The 20,057-nt window shown below is 42.8% G+C and overlaps 1 protein-coding gene across 2 annotated transcripts in view; it reads right to left on the bottom strand.

Moving 5' to 3' along the window:
- CHN2 (chimerin 2) overlaps nt 1-20,057 on the bottom strand; it is a 287,334-nt gene that overhangs the window by 238,640 nt on the left and 28,637 nt on the right. The window contains exon 1 of one of the 2 annotated variants that reach the window (XM_070616122.1): nt 3,901-4,049. The exons of the other annotated variant lie outside the window; for it this stretch is intronic. The gene's annotated coding sequence lies outside the window, so the exon portion shown is untranslated. Of the gene's footprint in view, nt 1-3,900; nt 4,050-20,057 lie in introns of those variants that run through there. 2 annotated transcript variants of the gene reach the window in all.

Raw genomic sequence — 20,057 nt, 5'->3', positions numbered from 1 at the left:
GGGGTGGGGCTTGGTTGATGAGCTGGAGACAGAATAAAGATACAAACTGGCAGGTGAGTAGTCTGAAGCCAGGTCTGACTGCAAGGCCCAATGTCCCAGGGGCCATTCTGGAACTCAGGTCTTGGTTTGGATATCAGATGTTGCTTCTTTCTCATATCACCACTATCAGCTCTAGTACTGCCTCTCCGGACCCTCTGGACCTCACCCTCCAGCTGCCCAGCCAGACTTCTTCCCATGATCTACAACAAAGTCAGATCCAATGACTGCACTTTGTTGCAATGGACAGAGGCTGCTTCCCAAACCCCTAGCATCCTCCAGCCCCTCATCAAATCCCCTGCCGTCTGGCTGGTCTCGGAGCTCTGCTCTCACAGGCACGGTGCATTGGTTCCTCTCAGGCACAGATATCTGAACAAGGCAGAACAAGCGCATGGCTCCACATGCAATAGTGCTTTTTCTATAAAAGTAAGTCTCCACTAAAAACAACGGCAACAACAAAACAAAAATGAAAACAACGTAACATGACCACCCAAGGATCAAGAGTTGGGAAAGGTCTGGAGTTTGTTTGATTTTTATTTTGCTTTTAATTGGAAAGCAAAGCCATGGAAAGGGAAAGCTGGCAGAGGAAACAACAGAACAGTGTCAGTGCTTCTATCTCAATGGAGCAGGCTGTGATACGATGAAGGTCAAAACTGGCTAGTAAAGGTGAGGACTTGCGATGCACCATCAGGAGCAGCAAGGCTTTTGTTTGTTTGTTTTGTTTTGTTTTCTGTAACCCAGGGGCTGGCAATCTTTGTAAGGGAGCAGAACAAACAAATTCTGGCTTCTTCTAGGCCACTGCACAGGCATCGCACAATGCCAGGGTGCCAGGGCGGTCTGTGTGCACGGTGCCCCCTGCAGCTGCACAACGCAGCAGCCTGCATCCTTCTGGCAAGCTGAGCTCAGGAAGCAGGGCAGGCTGCAAATGGGCAGAAGGCTGGGGAAGCATGTGGTCACAGGACAAATGGGCACTTGTTCTCTGGAGGGTGTTGGGCAGCCACTTTCATAAATGATGAACAGAAGAGGAAGGATGCACGCCAGCAGGCCTATCCATGTGCCTGATGTAGCAGGGAGGAGAAGCTTGTTCTGACATCTTTGGATGACTGTGTTATTTGCATAAATATCATCAATATTTGAAACAGAGAATCCAGAATTTGTGGTTCTTACTGGACCTCAGTCCTGCGCTGCCCAAACTCCAGCTTTGCACTTGCTGTTCCCTCTTCCTGGAGTACCCCCTTCCCCTGCCCTTTCTTAGGCTGGTAAAATCTTACTCATCTTTCAAGCCCTGGCAAAGGTGTCACCACTTCTATGGAATCTTCTCACACACTCCTAGGCATGACAGATCTTTCCTTCCTCTGGTTTCTAACAGCATCAGGTACACACCATCATCATGACCCATACATGATACTGATACTGTACTAAAGTTATGTGAGCTGATTTTTGGCCACAGTGATGCCTTATTTACCTTTGAATCCACAGCACTTGTGAGCAGTGGCTCAATGGCCCCTGTGGAAGATGTTGAGATCACACACCAACCTCATCACCTTCTCATAGGAAGATCAATGAATATAAATCATGCCAATAGTGGCCTCACTTTGACAATGAACTCTTAGATGGAGGGAATAAGCTCTGACCCTGTTCCAGAAACCTATTCTGGTTTTGCAACTCCCAGCAAATAAGTTCCTTCTGAGACTCTGTCCACTCTATCCTATGCCTGTCTCCCTGCACCCCTCTGGGCTGCTTGGACCAGCACCAGAAGAGGACAAGAGAACTCTGAGAACCTCTCTGCTTCTGCCTGAGGCAAGAAGGAATTCTCTCCATGCAACACAAATCCCAGACTATGATCTCATCATGGGTGTCACCCAGCCTCTTCTCCTATAAAGCGGAGAACAGTTGTTCTAACACTGGGAGAGTCATCTTCTGTCTGTTACCAAGGCCTGACCAAATGCTTGATAGATGTCTCTTGAATGGAACAGAATTCTCCAGTCATTTTTCACTGGACATTTTTACTTCACCCTTAGAACCTTTGCAACGAAGAAAGAGATGAAGGTGGCATTACTGCATTCATTTTACATATACGTATAGAGTCCCATATTATCAGGGCCCAGCTGGAAGAGGGAGGCATGAAAGACTTCGAGAAGGAGATTTGTTCAAAGCATGGAAAGCCCTTCCACATGCTGAGAAGTGTGGAAGGGGGGAGCCTTCCAAGTGGCCTGAAGAGCACGAGCAAAGGCTTGAAGATGAGAAAGTAGAGAGTATGCTCAGGGAACTGCCCGCCCTTGTCATAGGCTCCCCACTAGGGAGGCAATGACATATGCCAGAATCAGCACAGGTTCATCCCCTTACCAGCTGTGTGGCCTGGGTAAGTCCCTTAAACTTTCCAGGCCTCAGCTTCCTCATCAGTAAAACAGAGTTGATAATACCTTGCAGGGTTGTTCTAAGAATTTAGGGTGTATGCAAAGGATGTGGTAAGAAATACACATGAAATAAATGGAAGACATGCTGCTGCTGCTGCTGCCGCCATAACTCTCAAAGACAGAGACTATTTCTTACTCTTACTTGTCTCCACCGAAGCACCTGCCACCCTGTTTTTCTCAAATTTGACAAGTATTAAGTGTGTGTTGACTTCAATGAATCTCCTTGTCACTTTATTTTTATCATTGTTCCTTGGTTTTTGTTTTTCTCTTTAAGGAAATGTTTACTGCAATTTGTTAGCCTGATTGGGCATTGAAAAGAGTCCAGGGACAGTGAACCAGTGAAACACTAATCCTGGCTACCATGAGTTTCAGGCAGGATCCAGAGGCAACCTGGCAAATGCATAGCCAATGGGAATAGGGTGTCAAGTATTAAAGGTTCCACAAGGGAAAAAGTTCTATGAGGCTCAGAGTCTTAAAAAAAAATGAGTAGGTGGGGCCGGGCCGGTGGCGCAGTGGTTAAGTTCACACATTCCGCTTCTTGGCAGCCCGGGGTTCACCAGTTCAGATCCCGGGTGTGGACATGGCACCGCTTGGCACGCCATGCTGTGGTAGGTGTCCCACATATAAAAAGTAGAGGAAGATGGACACGGATGTTAGCTCAGGGCCAGGCTTCCTGAGCAAAAAGAGGAGGACTGGCAGTAGTTAGCTCAGGGCTCATCTTCCTCAAAAAAAAAAAAAAAAAAATGAGTAGGATTTTGATAATCAGAGAAGAGGGGAAGGTATAGGCATTACACTTAGTGAGATTCTGAAGAAAAGAGATCAAGTCAAGAAAGTGAGAAGAATGTTCAAGAAACCATGGGTACCTGGCCTGGCCAGTAAGTGGAGGAAATTGAAGAAGTGGCTTGAAAAGTAGTGTAAGGTCAGACTGACAAAGACCCAAAGGCCAAGATGAAGATCTAGAACTTATCTCATGGACAATAGGCAGCCACACATGTCCATCCTGGGATCACAGAATCTGAGACCTGGAAGGTTCATAGAGTCTGCTCCCCTCTGAGAGACCAAGAAAGCAAGGCCAAAGAAAGTTAACTTGCTCAAAGTCACACTGCTCACTAGGAGCAGAACTAGGATGAACACGCCGGTTTCCTAATACTCATTGGGAGCCGGAACCCCCCACTGCAGGGAGATGACAATATACGGCATGAATCCCACCTCCTTCTCCTTCACTCAAGGCTGACATTTCTAATCTCTCTTTCCTACTCAGCCCAGACCAGGCCTCACCATCCTGAACACAGCCTTCCAGTCTCTGCCAGTAGGTTGCGCTGCTCCTGGAGGTGAAACCCATCAGCCATCACGCTCCACTCAGCCTTGCTGCCTTAAAACAAGAATGTTTGCTTTGAAATCCTTACAGAGAATAATGGAAATGACCAAGGAGTATTCAGTCACTTACAAGAGTCACTTGGTTAGCGCATTCCTCTGCATGGGAAGTGAACTGTGTCCTTCATGGTCTCAGACGGTTCATCCCCAGCTAATGAGGGTGGTTAACCACAGCCAGCGCTGCCCTCTGCGCCACCTTCTCTCTCTAGCAGTTTCCCTTCTGTATCAAAATTACAGCCAAGAAAGAGAAGGGAAAATCCCAGCCTTGGAAACGAGAGCACAAGGGCATAAATAAGTAAACACATCACTTACAACGTGAGAGGGAAAGAGGAAAGTGGGTTTAAGGAAAGAAAATAATACATTAACCCATAGACTTGAAATTAAGCACCATTCAATGTTTCCTTTTTAGTTTAGAAACCACTAAATAAAAATGAAGAAAAAAAAATCAGGAAGTTCCCTCCTTAGTGTTAACAATGGAACAATCCCGTGTGCTGTTACTGGGGGCAACTCCTTTTTCACAAAGGGCACTCTGTGTTCAGATCCCGGCGGACCCTGCCTGGTAGGTCGACCTGGGTGCACTTCTGGTGTCTAAAAATAGACTTGTGATAGCAGTGAGCTGCAATTAACTTCAGACATCTAAATTATGTAATTTTAGGTCGAACGGATATACTGGCAAGCACACAAACAGGGAATTTTGATTCTCCTTCCTCGAGAACCTTAAGGTTTGGCGAAATTCTTCTTGTCTCTCTGTTGTAATTTGTTCCATCCCAACAAGTGATAACACCTACAGGGACATATTTTGTGAGCAAATTTCTGGAGTATTTTAAGGTCCTTCTACTTCAGAATCTGTATAACGTTCACCAAGTAAAATTATGTTGCCTATAAATACATGCCTACTTTATGATAAACTGGCATATTGAAATCTAAATTTTAAAAATAGGGAAACTGAGATATTTTCATATAAAATGTTTTATTCATTTCCTAAAAGGACTCCCATGGGATCCCTTTCCAATGAGGAGGTCTTTTCAGGTGAGTGCATTTTAAATGGTTCAACTTAGGAGACTCTGATCTGTATATAATGTTTCAGGATCTCATCTGTGACCCAAAGCAACGTGCAAGGGTCTCAAGTTGGTTGGAAAATGCCAAAAATGGGATTTTTTTTTCTATGAAAAATGAGACATAAGAAGAGAAGAAGTAGCATATTTTTAAAAGGTTGCTTTTTTGTTCTTGTGTTTCTCCATAGCACTAAAAAAATCCAGTTAGTTCCATCTTCTGAAAAGTAATTTCTTCCCCTTACCATATTTTTAAAATGTAGTAATTAACTGACTAATTACAATGCAATTCTAAAATAACTAAGCCACCTCACAGAAAACACAAAATACGTCTGTCTTAAATTTTTCCAAACACCTCTCTCGGTGATATTTATTTCCATGCTTGTTTGTTGATTATACAAACACCGAAGGTATTAATGAAAATGAATTTGTTTCCCTGCAGGTGGAAATATTTTTAACAAGTGTGGAAGGTTTGAAGTTCATTTCTAAAAAAAAGTTGTCATGCTATAAAAAAACAAGTGTTCACCCTGAAAACTGCAATTACTGGCTTTCCTCATAGAAATACCATCTGATTCTTTCACTTTTCTTTTCCTTTTTTTTTAAGAATAAAAGTCAGTGCTGCAGATTTCTCCAGACAACAATCAAAGAATCTCATTTCAGAATTTCAGCATTTAAACTTGTGCCTTTCTTTCTCCAAGATGTCTCTTAACTAATAATGCACAATAAACATCAAAGAGAAATTGCAATGCTTTCTGAACATAATGGATACTTCTTCTATTTAAACCCCACCTGAACCCAGCCCTGCAGAGTTCCTGAAGAAAATTATCTAAAGTACTGAGAGACCTTTTCTATTTCCACCAGGACAGATCGCTGACTGCCTTAAAAGACAGGGCCACATGCTGCACTGTTTCATAGAATATGGTAGTGACATCAAAGCCAGCAGTGTGCAGGGGGCAGCCATAGTTCATATGCAGCTCCCATTGCCCCTTGAATTAAGGCAGAGTCTCTGACCATTTGCATTTATAATTGTTACTCCCAACAATGCAAAAGAGATGGTCTTATACAAACACAACAGCCTCATCTCTGGTTCCTGGACATTTGTTATTGGCCTTCCAAAACCTCTGGTGAGAAAGACCATGACATGGCAGACAGAAGCGCTGTACAAAGACAGTCAAGAGCAAGGATAGCCTGCTCTTGAGGTTCCATGCCTTCTCCGTCACTTACAAGCTATATGACCTTGGACAGGTCACTTAACTACTACAGTGTAGTGAGGACCAACTGCATCATAGGGTGGTTCTGAGAATTTAAGGAGTTATATGAATGCTCCATACATAGAGCCCTTGGGACAATGCCCTGCAGAGTAAACACCATCTAAGTGCTTGATATTATTTTCACGTTCCTTGTCTTATATGAACGGCATGAAGTCTCAAGGAAATTGATGAAGGTTATGTCAAACTTTCTTTTTAAGTGGCTCAGATTGATGGTGGCTCTCCTCTTGGCATAAATTTTGTAAGAAGAAATGAGGATTTTGTTTGTTTGATTCTAACCAAGATTATGCTTGCCAAGGCAGCCTTCTAATGAAGATGGGAAAACACTGGTCCTCCTTTACTCCCTCTGACAAGGCCTTCTGGGACCTGGTCCCTGGCACTCTCTCCTACCCTGTTCCCTCATGCCTGGCTTTGCTTTATCCTTCACACTTGAAGCTCTTGCAATGACGAGAGTTCCTAGACTACTACATTCTGCTCCATACCTCTGAAACCCTGCAGATGCTTTTCTTTTTTCTAGGATGCTTTCCCCCAGTGGTCTACCTGACAGACCCCTCTTCATCTTTCACAACTTGGCCCAGCTATCACTGCATCCAAAAAGCCTTTTTTAGACCCTCTTTCCACCCCTGCTCTTTGCTCTGTGGCATCTCTGTCCTGCTGCTCTTTTCACACTGCTATAAATTGTTTCTTTTCACACTTGTCTCCTCCACTAGGCTGTGACTCTCTTAGGAGCAGACTATGTTTCACCCTTTTCTGTACACACAGCACATGGTAAAAGAGCTGGCACCTAGCAAGTGTTCAATATATAATTGTTGAAAAAATATACAGTTTCTTCCATCTGCTCCGAGACTAACTTTCTCCCTCAGATTGTCATTCAGCTACTATTTTGCAATCTATTTTGCCATCAAGCATTTAAGACAAAGGTGCTGATTCAATAGTCTCTACCTGTCTCACCTACAAGATGGGATCAATACTCATTCTGCTTTTGAAGTGAGATACGATCCCAGGAGGGGAGGGGATGAAGGAGACGGGACACAAAATGTTCTTCAGAGAAGTTCTGGGGAAGGTGTCTTTTTATCCTTTCCAGAAAAGCAGGGCTCTTAGGAGCCAGGCTCAGGGAAAAGTGTCCCTTGGGAACCTCCCTAGGGTGGGTGGTCCATTCCCTCTGCCTGCACTGGGGGAAACCAAGATGGACAATCCAAGAGCTTCTGTCCGGGGGCCAAACCTCAAACTCAGCCAGTCAGCCTGTCCAACAGGCTCCTTAGTGGTAAAAAGCTGGCTATCTGTGGCCTGGATTTGGTCCCCAGATATATTTTGTTTGGCCCACAGAGTCTTGAAAAATGTTTGAGTTAGCTGCCAACGTTTAAAAATGAGGAGACTGCACATTAAAAACATCTAGATTTCTGGCTTAATCTTTAGAGGAACAGGCAACGAGTCCCCTTCCCTGGCAGGAGCACCCGGTGGGAGCAGAACGGTGCTGCCCTCTGTAAGTGGGGCATGTGTTCTGCAGTTCACCACATGCCCCCCTTCAGCCCTGTGCAACTGAGCTTGCAACCTCCGGGCTAGACTCAGCAAGAGAATCCAACCACTGATGGAAGGAGATGGGAACTGGAAGGATCAGACCAGAATACAGTAAAAAGCCTGGAACCAAAGAGATAAGAACTTTTTATAAGATCTTTGTTATGTAGGCCAAGGTGGGCTGGGGCGGGGGAGGGGGGGCTCTGAAGAGCAGTGACAAGTGGAGGCTAGAATTAATGCTTTTAGGAAGCGTGATGGTGACCAGAGCTGATGGTTTTATGGTATGTGTGAATATATGCATATACATTTATGTCTTCAGCCAGGACCTCTCTTCAGAATTCCAGCCCATATATCCAACTGCCTACTTGACATATCTAATGACTATATCAGACTGAATATGTCCAAACTGAACCATTAAAGTTTCCCTCCAAACCTGCCCTTCCTGCCACCTTTTCCATCCCAGTTAATGTATCTCCATTCCTTCTTCCAGTTACTCAGGCCAACAACTTTGATGTCACTCCTGACTCCACATTCTTTCACTCTCATGTCTAGTCCATCAGCAAATCCCGTTCTAGCTCTATCTTCAAAATATCCCCAGCATTCAACTCCATGTCACTACCCCCACTGCCCTCACTCTGGTCTAAGCCATTATCCCTGTCCTCGATTCCTGGAATAGCCTCCTAAATGCTGCCCCTAATTCCACCCATGAACTCTGCAATTCATTCTCAACACAGAGGCTAGAACCATCCCGTGAAAATAAAAGTCCAATCACATTGCTCTGCTCAATGCTTTCCAATGATTTCCCATTCATTCAGAGTGACAGAGCCCCGGCTGAGATCTACAAGATCTCCCATGACCTGTGAACCACCCTCCACTCATACACGCCACCTTCAGCCCCTATTCCCCTTCCGCCTCGCTCATCACCACACTCCAGCCCCACTGGCCTTCTTGAGGTTCTCTGAATGCTCCAGGCGTATGCGCTCTTCAGGGTTTTTGTACTTGCTGTTCCCCTGCCCTGAATGTCCTTCTCCCTTAGATATCCATAAGCATCCCCCTCATTTCCTTCAGACTTTACTAAAATGTCTCCATCTCAGGAAGCGTCCTGATCACCCTGTCTCAGATTCAACCCTCCTGAGTACCTGCCATTCCCGTCCTCGCCCTATTTTTCCATCTCTGGAGTTTTACCTATTTCTGATTTCTGTCTGTCACTCCAAGCTTAAAGATAAGCTCCTCAAAGACAGGACTTCAACGTGTTTTGTTAAATACTGTATCCTCAGTGTCTAGAAGAATCCTCAGTACATTGTCCAATAAATATTAGATATCTGTTAAATAAATGAATATTTGTTAAGTAAATGAATTTATACATAGTCTATATTTTAAGATCATATTTACATACGATCATTCCCAGTGGAAAAAAAATACTTAGTAGTCTGCCTGACATCATTAAATTTGGGGATAATACACATAATTAGGCCTAAATCTTTCATTTTAAAGAGTGGATGTCAAAGTGTGAGTGAGTGACAAAGATTCAAATGACGGCATGACAGTAACTTACACCACCACATACACAACACTGTGCTGGGCAGTAAGGAGTCCAGGCCTGCTCCCTTTAGATCTCGTCCTGGCCCCTTGGAATAATATGCAAAAGACACTGTGGCTGGAATTTTTCAGGCACAAGACGTATCGACTTTATTCGGCCCTTCCTCTGTCCCACTGGCCTCCTTTTTGCATCTTTTGCTTCTCTGGCTTTGGATCCTCCGTTTGTCCAGTCCTGAGGCTTCCAGTCCCATTGCCTAATCTCCTGGCTCACAGCTGACCTCCTGCTCCAGGCTCGGCCTCGAAACCTGCTTTCCTCTCTGCTTTCGCCTGGAGGGTAGATGTTAGACAGAAAGGGACACAGGGAAGTTTTTGGCAAAGGTCCTTGTTCCATTGAGATGCTTTTCTTTTTTTCCTTTCTCTTTTCTACTAGACTTTTGAAGTTATCTGGAAAAAAATACAAAGCTACATGATGACACCTAACTATGAGAACATAAAATTGAAATCTTGATGACAGCTTTAGAAAAACACATGTGGAAAAGGTATGCCATGTCTGTCCAAAAATGCAGCGGGAAGCAGACTCTAAAAGGCAATGGGATGAGGAGTTACTGAAACAGTCAGGAATCTGATGAGGAATTTACAGACCTGCAAAGGCAAGGCACCGGGCCTGGAAATCTGCCGTTTTCCACCAACTTTCCCCACGGAGCCAAATGTGAGATAAGGCATTGCTAATTCTAATCACATTAAAACATTTGCTATCACGGACGTTATAATGGAAAATGGGCCATCTTGGGGCTATAAAGGTTTACCTGGTTCCAAAACTGAATGGGACTGAGGAGCTGGTTTGAAGGCCTTTAGCAAAGCACTCTGGCTGTTTTGGTGGTGTCATCCTTAACACCCTGTGGTAGGCAGAATAATGGCTCCAAAGATGCCCACATCTTAATCTCTGGAACCTCTCAATACATTACCGTACATGGTAAAAGGGACTTTGCAGGTGTGATTAAGTTAAGGATTCTGAGATGGGAAGATTATCCTAGATTAGACCCAATATAATCACGAGTCCTTACAAGAGGGAGGCAGGAGGGTGAGAGAGAGGAGATGTGAGAATGGAAGCAGAGGCCAGAGAGACTAAGGGCCATGAGTCAAGGAATGTGGGCAATATCTAGAAGTTGAAAAAGGCAAGAAAATAGATTCTCCTCTACGGCCTGCAGAAGGAACCAGCTCTGTCAACCCATTTTAGAATTATGACCCTCGAGAACTATAAGATAGTAAATTTGTGTTGTTTAAGACACTAGATTTGTAGAATTTGTTACAGCAGCAATAGGAAACCAATACCTGTCTCTTTTCTCACTCCCACATCCAGTCCTTCAGCACATTCTGGTGGAGAATGTCCCACGTGTTCTAGCAACCCGGCTAAGGTAGAGGATATTGAAGCTCTCTGTGAAATCACAGCTTATTTTGTGGCAGCTCTTAGTCGTCTGCAAAGGAGCAACCTCGCAAACAGCCATGGCTAGCTCCAGCAAAGGCCTTCAAGAAATGCCAGGCACACTAGTGCAACCCATGTTTTCACTGAGTCACAAAGATGGGCTTCAAGCCAGGTCTGGGCGAGTCCTACTGATTGCCAGTGGTCATCCCACACCCTCTCTGTCACTTATATACTCTACAGGGACTTTTAAAGAATAGTCTGGATCCACTGGAAGAGAAATCCAAGATGAGTGGAGGAATTATTCACTGGACCCATGATACTCTTATTATCCTTTCTTATCTTCTTACAGAAATCCTACTCTTTCCCCTCAGGCTCTTATTGTACTTCTAACCTCCTATTCTCCTCCTCCAGTGAAAGCTCATTTTCAAGACAAGATCTGATAAACTCATTCACTATAAAGTGCACAATGGCTAAGGGATTTAAAGCCTGCCTCCAAGGGGTATTTACTTTTTAACAAAGATCAGAATGAGATTGTAAGCGGGAGAACAGGATCTACATCCAGATTCTTTATCTTGGGCATCCCTCATCCCTAGTACCATGCCTGGAATTTAGTTGGTCTTGCATAAAAGCTTATCGAATGAATAAATGAAATCATACCATCAGGCAGAACACCTATGCCATCTCCTATAAATGTTAGCACTTCCTATGATACGGAGATAAAACCTGTTTTCGTAACTGTTCTAAAACACACAATACATAATGAAATAAGGCATACTAAAGGAAATCATCACTCTAATGTGACCTTAGCTTTCAAATCACTTTTTAAAACACCAGTTTAATTACTCTAGTGATGATAAGTCTTTCCTAAAAGTGGGGAATATGAGTACAGAAGGGTCATGTGACTTGGGACATAACATTGCTGCAGAAGACTCAGAAACAGAGAATAAGGTTCTAACTTTCAATGTGACTGAAAAGGGGCCAAACCTCTAAATGACCTAGTAGCTTTGATGAGCATTCACAGAGCCGTCAGCTCCTCAGAAGAACCTCAAAGCACCAGCCCACTCTGACAGGCCAGTAGTGAAGGCTCCTAGGCTCCTCACTGAAAGCTTGTCATTGGTTGAGTCTTAACAAATGGCGTGCAAACCTAGGGTTATAACCTGGGATCAACAGGGGACTTCAGTGTGGTTTGTGGGCCCCATTAAATTTTATGCAAAACCTTACGTGTATGTGCAAATGAGCTGTTTTAAAGGAATGAGTCTGCTCAAGAAAGGTTTGGAATCCACTGCTTCAAGAAATGGTTCCAGCCATTACACCTTTTTAACATACAAGTTCTTACCTTGGTGTCTTTCTTGGGTGTCATTATCTCAAACAATTCATCTTTTCATCTAGTCAGCTGGTCACTGTGCTAGTTTCCTATTGCTGCTCTAACAAATTACACACTCTTGGTTGCTTAAAATAACACAAATTAATTACATCACAGTTCTGGAGGTCAGAAGCCTGAAATGGGTCTCGGCGGCCTAAAATCAACGAGTTAGCAGGGATGTGTCAATTCTGGAGGCCTTAGGGAAAAGAATCCATTTCCTTGCCTTTTCCAGTGTCTAGAGGCTGCCAGCAGTCCTTGGCTGGTGACCCCCTTCCATCCTCAAGGCCAGCAGTAGCCCATTGAGACTTTCTCACTTCAAATCCCCCTGACACTGACTCCTTTGCCTCCTGCTTCCACGTTTAAAGGACCCTTGTGAATACATCGGGCCCACCTGGAAGATCCGGGACACTCTCCCCATTCCAAAGTCAGCTGACAGCAGCCTTACTTCCATCTGCAACCTTAAGCACCCCCTGCCGTGGAATGTAACATATTCTCAGGCTCCAGAGATTGGGATGTGGACATCTTGGGGGACCATTATTCTGCCTACCACAGTTACTTACCACATTCCTTGAGCACCCATTTCTATTATGAGGTCGGAAGGGATTTTGAAGATAAACTGTGTTTGACATAGTCCTTACTCTTCAAGGGACAGCAATAAAGACAGTGACAATAGCTGCCATTGTGGCGCATTTACTATCTGCCGGGCTCCTTTCTAAACACATTATATGACTTAAGCATCTAATCCTGCAACCAGCCCAGGAGTTGAGTAATATTATTACTATCATTTAATCAATTTATTTATTTTTTGAAGTTTGGCACCTAAGCTAACATCTGTTGCCAACCTTCTTTTTTTCTTCTTCTTCTTCTTCTCCCCAAAGCCCCCCAGTACATAGTTGTACATTGTAGTTGTAGGTCCTTCTGGTTGTGCTATGTGGGATGCCACCTCAGCATGGCTTGAAGAGCGGTGCCATGTCCACACCCAGGATCAGAACCCGTGAAACCCCAGGCTGCTGAAGCGGAGCGTGGGAACTTAACCACTCGGCCACGGGGCTGGCCCCTATTACCATCATTTTAGAGAAAAAGAAATTGAGGCACAAAGCGACAGTGTTTCTTGCCTAGGTCACACAACTAGTTTGGTGGCAGGAGGGGTTTAAACGTAGGCACTCAGACTCTGGAACCCAAGCTGCAAACCTCCGTGATTTGTTTGCTCCTTAACATAACACTGAGAAAAATTAAAGAAAAAACAGCACTAAATGGGTGAACAGAAAGAATATAAATTGTAAAAATAACCTAAAAAGAGACTGGACCATATTATAGATACATGAGGACAATTCAATCAAAATAATCAATGAATAGTCATTGTCACCCTTGTTCCTCTAACATAATGTCTGTCATAAAAATAACTGAAGTTTTCATAGGGTGTATAAACAACAGTTTAGAAAGGAGCCTACAAAATTTAATGACATCCTGCATTCAACGGACATTTGAAACTCTAAAACATGTGAGTGCACACGGAGGGGACACACGGTCAGCTCAGACGGAAAGAGATGGCCTCAGCCAAACCCTGACAATGAAAAAGATGCGCCTCGGGTCTCGGATGGAAATAAACATCAGCTCCCTCATGTTGTTTGCAGGTCTGAAGCTACCAGAATGAAATTAAGTCTGCAAAATTTAAGGGTGACTGCTTCTTAGACATGGAAATTGTATCTGTTGAATGTAACTCTACAGGAAGAAAAAAAAAGAGAGGCAGAGTATATTGTTTCTCAAAGGGAGAAAGCAGCTGTGATGCTGTGCGAGTGATTTAGGAAGGCTTCCTGGCTGGCTGGCCACATAAAAGGCTGAGAAGAAATCTGACGAGATGAGAATAAGAGCTGGCCACGAAACTGGAGAAAAGGTTAAGGAAATACAAAGGGATTTTTTTAAAGGAGCTTTTAAAGGAAGGCTGGAAGAAAGGGTAAGAAAAGAGAAATTCCTACTTTAAAGTCCCATCTCACTCTAATTGTGACTGTAAAAATGACAGCAAGGTCCAGAATCTATTTTCTCCCACTGATGTCCTCGTAAAATGTCCTAGGTTTACAACCTGTTTACAGATCCAGAGATGAACCTCCTCACTGGCCTCTCTCCACCACAGCCCAGGGTCTCAGTGGGCACGGTGAGCCCTTTCTGCACCTGGCACAACCACCGGGCACTGTATGACTCAGAAACAAAGACCCCGGAGGGAAAAGTTGCTGCTGTTTGTGTAAGGAAAAGTGTTCTATGCTTCAAGTGATTTACTAATATTACTAGTAATAAAAATAAATACTTAACCTGCAATAACCTGAAGACACACAACAAGAAACTCAATCAGGAAGATGATCTGTGCATATAGGAATCACGATCATATGCCACGATGAAAGGTGAACCAAAAAAGGAAACACTGTTAAATTTAACTAAAAATGCAGAATGTTCAAGAAGCAGCCCACATCTCCCTTATACACTGTAACCAATAATCTAGAGTGCTAATGATAGTGTCAGAGCTATAATTTGGTCCCCAAAGAAACATCTAAAAGGCTAAAATAAATAAGTTGGAAAACATCCACCCCCAAAAGTGCAGTAATGATTGTTTTTTCGTATTTTCAAAGCAGTGCCCCTATGCTAGCTTTGTGCTTTGCTGAGAACAATATATTATTAGTAAGGAGATATCCTTTTCTTTCTGTTGCTTAACGTTTTCATTAATGACTCTGAGAGAAGAATTTCACATTAACACCAAATGGAGATGAGAAAAGAGGACGGAAGAGAATATCTTCAAAGACAGACTCCAAAATCAAAGTAATTTTGGCAAATTAGATTACTAAATTCAGCATATCAGAAGGGGAAAACAAACGGCACAACATAGAACATGCGGATGGGCTGGCTATGGGCAGTACAGAAAGGATATGTAGATAATACTGCCTTGTATCGAAAGATGATGCCACTGGCCACCTTCCTTCCCCAAGCACATACCTTTTCTCCTACTGGTGATGGATTTTTGCCAATTTAACCACAATTCCCTCCAGTTCTTGTGCTAACACACAACCTGTTTGCTGTGGCCACAGAATATAGTGACACTTAAATAGTGGACTGAGGACTCCCTTCACACTGGCCCCAAGTACAACCAAGGTGGAGCTGAAGTTGAGTCAGTAGATATAAAATGAAGGAAAGAATATTTCCCCCTAAAGCAAGCGCAGTGTTGCACCAGACACAAGCAAATAGCTTACTGGAACCATTATGTGTCCTCCTGCCAGGCTCATTACAAAGCAATTGGCAGTGTGGTATGCTAGAAGGGGTTTATCAGTTCCTGGCTGCGTGATCACAGGCAGGATATTTAATCTTGCTGAGCCTCCTTGCCCTTCATCTGCAGAATGGGCGTGCATAGCAAAAACACTAGCTGGCCTCACAAGGTACTTGGACGTGCAAACTGATTGTACAGCTGGATGCACGTTGTAATAGGTAAATATTATCAGAGTACAACGTTCAGTTCTCAGTATAATAAAGAAATGTCACTACAGGGAATAGAAGAGGTTTGGTAGATAAGTCACACAAAAAATTTCAGGACTTGGGAATGTTAAAAGGGATGGATTTTATCTTGTAAAGGAAAAAAAGACAAAAATTGGGCCATTTGATAGTCTTTAAATATATGAAAAGCTTTCATTGAGCAGCTTAAACAAAAACAACAAAATTAAAATAAAAGGAATTGGTTTTACACTGTATCATGAAGGATTTTTATCTTTACAAAGAATTTTTAGTTAGTAAGAGTTGGAATACCATGAGACAATACAATTTTCCTCCCTAGAAATCTTTACTCAATAAGGACTTGTCTGAGGCAACAAAAATACAATCGTTCCAGAAAATAGACAAATGAATATAGATTGCCTTCTAAAGCAAAGTTGGCAAATTTTCTCTGTAAAGGGCCAGAGAGTAAACAATTTTAGGCTTTGCTGGCCTTACCGTCACTGTCACAAGTCCTCAACTCTGCTGGTGTGAGTGAAAGCAGCCAGACGTTACTTAAGCCAATGGGCATGGCTGGATTCCAATAAAACTGTATTTGCAACAACAGGTGGCAGGCTGGATTTGGCCAGTAGGCTGTAGTTTTCCAATCCCTCATCCACATGTTCCTTCCAGTCGTAGGAGTCTAACTGAAAAACACAGCTGTAGCAAATGGTGCCAATCAAACCAAAGGAAAAATACCATCATACTCACTATGGCAGCTATGTAGTCTGTCATATGTAGTACGTCATATATCATATGTAGCATGTCATATTAGTGTGTGATGGAGTGGTGCCATTGTTTCTATCTAGATCTTGGGAATATAAGTAATTGATCTTCGTAATCAGCTCATTAGGATGATACATCATTGGTGATTTTTCCCTTTTTAGCAAAACATAAAAATGTTTACATATGTTTATGGCTGTAATATCCAGACTTTGTAATCCAAGTGTATAATATTGCAATCTGGTGCGCTAGGAACTGTATGCCATATGCTTGGTTTCTTCATCTTTTCTGCCAATGGGAAGTATTTTTAGATAAGGTAAAGACGTGTGTGGGAAGACACTACCTTTGTCCTTTTTCTTTCGGTTACTCTCTCATCCCAACCTTCTTCTTCCTCTCACCTTACTCTTGCAAAAAAGACTAAAACAGCACCCCCAGCCCAAGGAGGAGGTCAGATGTGGAAAGGAGCAGGTCAGGTCAGACTAGGGAGCCTGGGAGCTTTAAGCGTTAAAGCTGGATATCAACTCCATCCTGGAGTCCATGGGCCAGAAAGGAAAGCACGTTACTATGCCTGGAAATCAGGCCAAACTGGAACAGAGTGGGAGCAAAAGGAAGAGTGGGCGTGAAATGAGAGTTCAGGAAGGAGAACAGGGCTCCAGGGCCGGAGGCTCCTTTATCTGGCACCCTGCCCTGAGGTATGTGGGTGGACTGGCCTCCTTGAAACCTAGGGTCATAGGAGACAAACAACCCCCCTTACTACTGTGCCTGCAGCCAAATCATCTTGGACTTTGATCGCGTTAAATTCTCTACCTTGGTGTATTTGTTTCCTGATATTGCCTAATGGAAAGGTTTTTTTTTTTTTTTAATCTAACAAGCGAAATTAATCAAATGTTGTCCTAGTCATTCTAAAGGTGTAACACACACATATGAGTGTGTGTGTGTGTGTGTGTACATAGATACATAATTTTTTTAGGGTAGCTTCTCTGTGAATTAGAAGCAATGACTTGCAGGTGCCCTGATTTTAAGCAAATTGATACCATGTTTAGCACTTACAAAATAGACAGGGCTGAGAACTTATTTGCTGTACAACCTGAGGCCTCAAATTCAGCAATATGCTTATTGGGTGCCAGCCTCCACGGGTGAAGAAAGGTTCTGCAGCCTTGATATATTAGTGGGACTACCCAGCATAAAACAAAGAAAGAGTGAAATTCTTTTAAACTTGGATTGTAGATACTAGGCTTGTATCACTTAGGGTTATTTCTGTTGCAAGTGACAGATGGCAGAAGCCCTAATTCCAACTGATTTAAGCTAAAGACAAAAAGCCGTCATAGCTAAAAGGCCAGGGATAGAACTTCAGGCACGAGTGGATTCAGGTTCAGACACCATGAATCAGAACTCAGTTCTTCACCTCTCACTTCTACCCCCACAGGTCCCAGGTGGATGACTGCAAGATGACTACATTTAATCCATCAAGCAAAAGCCAGAGCAAATGGCCAACGGTTCTAATGGGGCCTTGTGCCCTTTCCAGCCCAACCCCTGAAGCTCTTCTCAGCTTCCAGTCCTTTGGAAGCTCTGGACCTGTATGGTCAGAGAGAGTTAGAAAAAAGTGGGCACCCAAAAGAAAATTGGGGGCTTTTGCCACAAGAAGGGGGAGTAATGCTGGACAGTAGACATCCCTTTTCAAGGAACTCAATGCCTCCATCTCTATGGAACAAAGAACAACTTAACGGAATGCAGGTGGCTAATGGCAGAAAAGAGACCTCTGAGTTGGGAAAGTGACTCCAAGTCAGAAAAGCATGAAAATGGAAAAGTTGATGGTTTGGTGTAAGTTACAGTGCCCAGCAAGGCAGGAAGACATCTCCTCAAGAAGCTTTGTGCTGCCGGTGGGATGCCAGTGGGATAGTGGGAGCCAACGGGGAAGCAAGACCCACCAACTCTGCCAAAACAGTTAGTCTGTGGTGATGCTAAACACTGAAGCATTACAGTCCTAGAATGTTCTAACAAAATGGCAACATCATGTCACATCTCACCACAGTTCTAATGACTTGAGATCAGGACTCCTATTACTCCTTTCATAAGCACAAAATGATAGGAACTGCTTGTATGTATACATTACAACTTGCTTCGGAAAACAGGGATGCCCTCTACATATTTCACAGCTTCGAGCAGCCTTTTACACTGTCCACAGGGGAATGGGAAAAGTACAGATCAGCTGAAGAAATTTACTTTAGGGGGAACGAAGAAAAAAATGAGTCATCAAAATCTATTTTCTATCTTTACAATAAAATTATCTTCTTTATGTTAATTATTTGGGGCATACATTGAGAAAGTTGAAAGCAAAATTAAGATCCCCAGGATAATTGCAGAGAATACCTGAAAATTCATATCATGGGTAAATTGGTACAAATTTGATTCTGATTTATATAAATTGATTTTTTTCTTTAATAGTGTAACTTGGGTGATTGCTCAGTTCTTTACTTTGCTTTGCTTAAGAACATATGACATTTTATCCAAAATCTTAAAATACACAGACCCAAGCTGACACTCAGGGTCACTGTGCATGGTAAATAAACAGGATAAATCTCTGTGAAATTTCCAAGGAGAAACTAAGACACTAACTGTCTTCACATCAGAAAATATTGTCTATTTTTCTTTTTTAAAAATCACATTAAATGTGCTGCTGTTCTAGCTGACTGTAAAAACCAGTGACCCAAGTTCACATTTCATGCCACCATGCTCTGTGGGCCGGTCTATCCCAGACTTACCTAGCTTACATCATGGAAGTTTCCAAAGAGTCTAAATACTTTAGGATTTAGTTCATTTTTCCCCCGCTCATAATAATAGATTTCTGAAAGATCATTTTAAAATGTTAAATTTCCCTTCATTTTACAAAGCCTTTGGAATGCTACACTCAATTGAGAAAAGACAGCACATTGTTCTGTTTTTTTCCCCACAGAGAATTTATGTCTCAAAAGATATTTTTAAAAAAGGAAGGTTATTTAATACATCTCCGCGACCAACCCAGAAACTGCTATAAATTCAAAATTCATTCTTATACAATGTTCTTAATTATGAGATAAGTCATCTTTCTGTGTTAGTTTAATTCTGTCCTATTTATCTTCTCAAGTGGAATGACACATTGCAAATACCATTTGGGGAGTTTTATTAATAAAGGTCTAATCCCAAGGCTTGTAGGACATGTCTCAGAATAATGTCTTAACCACAGTAAAGCTCAGTGACTGTAACACCCGCTCAATAATTATAGCTGTCTCCCATGTGAGGGAAGTTGCCTTTCCCAGCGCAATCAGTGGTGATTCCTCCAAGTGGGTCTCAAAGAGCTCACAGCAGGTGATCGGCTTCAGTCTCCTCCTGCCTTGGAGATGTAGCAAGGATAGTCAGCTTTGCAGTACTTCCATATCATGGAAAATCAGGATAGGAAATCAAGAGAGACGCTAAACTACAGCACTAATGGCCAAAAGAATGTAACTCAGTTTTACCAAGAGAATCTGGAGATTTTGCGCTAAACATATAAGTACGTATCTCCATGCAGATGGACGGTCAGAAGGCACACACACACAACACAGTTTTTCATATATTGCCTTTGGTTGACTGATCTGGGAATTTAATCACAATACATAATACGGTCTTTCTTAGATCTCATATGTATACAAAAGTCCAACAACTATTTTATAATAAAGTTTGCATATTTGATAGCTCACACATCTTTTCGGGCTAATTTGCTATGTCCAGATAGAACAGGACGGTGTTATAATTAGATCATATGTTCCCCCCTTGATTTAGACAAATTTTAGATTAATTTAAATAACTTGTGAAGCATTTGAT

This window comes from Equus przewalskii, chromosome 4, assembly GCF_037783145.1.
Source record: "Equus przewalskii isolate Varuska chromosome 4, EquPr2, whole genome shotgun sequence".
In the NCBI taxonomy this organism is placed as follows: Eukaryota; Metazoa; Chordata; class Mammalia; order Perissodactyla; family Equidae; genus Equus; species Equus przewalskii.
Note: the sequence above shows the minus strand (reverse complement) of the source record. Positions and strands in the feature narration are given on the sequence as shown.